The sequence below is a fragment of the Panthera pardus genome, unplaced genomic scaffold (assembly GCF_024362965.1).
Source record: "Panthera pardus isolate Hobbes unplaced genomic scaffold, ASM2436296v1 HiC_scaffold_11, whole genome shotgun sequence".
In the NCBI taxonomy this organism is placed as follows: Eukaryota; Metazoa; Chordata; class Mammalia; order Carnivora; family Felidae; genus Panthera; species Panthera pardus.
Genome location: NW_026526666.1, coordinates 7875778 through 7879197, shown reverse-complemented (window position 1 = coordinate 7879197; position 3420 = coordinate 7875778). Strand labels below are relative to the sequence as shown.

At 43.7% G+C, this 3420-nt stretch overlaps 1 pseudogene; it reads left to right on the top strand.

Moving 5' to 3' along the window:
• Nucleotides 1-246: 246 nt before the first annotated feature.
• LOC109271857 (neugrin-like) lies at nt 247-1429 on the top strand (annotated as a pseudogene).
• The last annotated feature ends 1991 nt before the right edge of the window (nt 1430-3420 follow it).

The following is a 3420-nucleotide window of genomic DNA, read 5'->3' as shown; positions in this document are numbered from 1 at the left end:
GACCCAGTGCTTTTAAAATCTTAGTTACTTCCTTTCAAGCATTGATATCTGGTAACTCAAGTTCTCTTCTTTGCTCTTCATCATGTCGAATTCGTAGTTTGGAGAAGATTGGGAAATTTTATAATAATCGAAGTTAATTCAGGAGCTTGTCATATATAACTTATTTGGGGCTCCTTTTATGTCCTGAGTGTCTCCATAGAGGTTTTGTACATCCTTTTGAAGCCCCAAAGTCAGGTTTTTGTCCACATGAGGGTAACTCTGAGCCTCTGGCTGGGCAGGCTGTGTCTGTGTTACAGTCCCTCGCTGCGGGTTTGGTTCCCTGGGGTAGTGGTCGGGCTGTACCTGCCCCCAGCTGACCAGTTCCCACTGGGCACCGGCGGAGAGGGAGCTTCAGGAAGTGGAGCCCATACGCAGCATCTGGCTGTCTGGGGCACCTGGGCAGGCGTTCAGCACTCTTTGGACTGTGGGTCCTCACCCTGACGTACTCCACCCCCCGTTTAGAAAGTCTGGCGTGATCACAGGCTCTTCTAGGCAGTAGATTTCTGGGGTAGTGTACAGAGAAGGACCGAGACGACAGATGGGTCTTTGTTGCCCTAGCCAACAGAGAGAAGAGGGCTGGGTTCTTCAACCCCCCATCTTGCTTCTCCGCATGGCTTCTGCCATTGGCCCTCTTCCAACCCCAGCATCCTAAGCCCCAGAAAGTTTGGAGGCCCATGGAGGTGCCAGTTGCCCTCTCCCAGGGCCCTAACATGGGAAGCATGGGAGCAAGTCCAGTATTTATATGAGGAATTGCAGAATCCTGCTAAGTTTCCAGACTGGCTGAAAGCTCTGATGTAGGCCCCAATGTAGTCCCCACGGTGGGGCAGAAACCGAAGCAGGATCAAAAAGTCCTTAAGAAATCTGGGCTTGCCCAATGCTCTAGCAGCTCCGAGGCTCTGAGGATACCTTGAAGCTGGTTTCTGTAGGCCACACTGTATCAGGCTCTTTGCCGTTGCTAAGGGGTGAAGCCCCATTCAAAGGCAGGGGTCACAGCACCGACTGGAGAGGAATAGAATCAAAACACTCACCGTATAGATACACCAAGGAGACAGAAGGGAAAAAATGAAGGAATCTGGTCCCGGAGGAGAGCTTTGCACCTGTTGCTGGAGCTCTGGGTCATCAGAGCTGCAAAAGTACTCCACCAGTGATTGTGAGGGCACCCCAGGAACTGACAGTGACGGATTGCCAACTGCCAAGAAGCTGGAAGAGTTGAAGGCACAGGACCCAGGTGACCAGAACTTCAGCAGCAGAGTAGTCCAGAGGGGGTGAGAGTTCTTTGCTAGCAACAGCAACTTCCTGTACAGAGTTTAAGCTGGAGCCTAGCTTGGGGAGATGTCATGTGAAGTGTAGCTAAATTGAGCAAATCTGTTTGGAGCTGCTTGGATTTCTGTGTACGGATTATACACCTTGAGACAGGAGGAAACCGTGAGCCTGGAATGTGAGACAATAGAGCTACTTGGATTTGAATCTGACAAAGAGCAGTGAACTTCACAGGGCAAAGACTCAGGGGTACAGGGGTCGGGGTGAATAACAGACTGGGTAGATTCCAGAATCCTGGAGCGTTGCTCTGGGTCTGACCCATGTGGATCTCTGGTACTCATCATTCTTGCTTGGACTCTCTGTATGTTGAAACCAGGTGGTGTTGCATATATTATTAGAACTTTCGGTGGTACTTAGAATGTATGTTTGAGAGGAAAGAAAAGGTTGCCTTCTGACCTCACTCCTTTTTTCAAAGTTTTTATTGTAATTTCAGTTAGTGCACAATGTTACATTAGCTTCAGGTGTGCAATACAGTGAGTGATTCGACAATTTCAGACATCATCCAGTGCTGACGTCACCACAGGCACACTCCTTAATCCCCATCACCTACTTAACACACCCTACTTACCCCCCTCCTCTTTGGCAACCATCAGTTCTCTATAATTAAGAATCTGCTTCTTGATTTCTTTCTCTCTCTTTTTTCCCTTTGCTTGTTTTGTTTCTTAAATTCCACACAAGAGTGAAATCATATGGTATTTGTCTTTCTCTGATTGATGTATTTCGCTTAGCATTATACTCTTTAGAAGCACCTGTGTTGTTGCAAATGGCAAGATTTCATTCTTTTTGTGGCTGAATAATATTCCATTGTATATATTTACTATGTCTTTACCCATTCATCAATCAGTAGACGCTTGGGCTGATTCCATATCTTGGCTATTGTAAATAATGCTATAAACATAGGAGTACATGTATCCTTTTTAATTAGTGTTTTTGTATTCTTTGGGTAAATACCCCGTAGTGTGATTGCTGGATCATAGGGTAGTTCTATTTTTAACTTTTCGAGGCACCTCCATATTGTTTTCATCAGGCACTGCACCGGTTTGCATTCCCCTCAACAGTACACGAGTATCCCTTTTTCTCCATATCCTTGTCAACACCTTTTGTTTCTTGTGTTGTTGATTTTAGCCATTCTGACAGGTGTGAGGTGATAGTTCATTGTAGTTTTGATTTGAATTTCTCCGATAGTAAGTGATGATGAGCATCTTTTCATGTGACTGTTGGCATCTGTATATTTTCTTTGGAGAAATGTCTATTCATGTTTTCTGCCCATTTTTTTAATTGTTTTTTGGGTGTTGAGTTTTATAACTTCTTTGTGTATTTTGGATACTAACCCTTTATCGAATATGTCATTTGCAAATATCTTCTCCCATTCTGTAGATTGTTGTTTAGTTATGTTGCTGGTCCTTCCCTGTGCAGAAACTTTTTTTTTTATATTGTCCCAATAGTTTATTTTTGATTTTGTTTCCCTTGCCCGAGGAGACATATCGAGAAAAAGTTGCTTCAGCCAATGTCAATGCTTGCGTTCTCTTCCAGGATTTTGATGATTTCCTGTCTCACATTTAGGTCTTTCATCCATTTTGAATTTATTATTGTGCATGGTGTGAGAAAGTGGTCCAGTTTCTTTTTTTGCAGGTTGCTGCCCAGTTTTTTCAACCCCATTTGTTGAAGAGACTGTGTTTTTCCCACTGGGTATTCTTTCCTGTTTTGTTGAAGATTAATGGGCCATATAGTTGTGGGTCCATTTCTGGATTTTCTATTCTGTTCCATTGATCTATGTGTCTGTTTTTGTGCCAGTACCATACTGTTTGGGTGGCTACAGCTTTGTAATATAGTTTGAAGTCTGAAATTGTGATGCCTCCAGCTTTTTCAAGATTGCTTTAGCTATTTGGGTCTTTTATGGTTCCATACAAATTTTAGGAGTGTTCTAGTTCTGTGAAGAAGGTTGTTGGTATTTTGATTGGGAGTGCATTAAATCTATAGATTGCTTCAGGTAGTATGGACATTTTAACAATATTTGTTCTTTCAGTCCATGAGCATGGGGTGTCCTTCCATGTCTTTGTG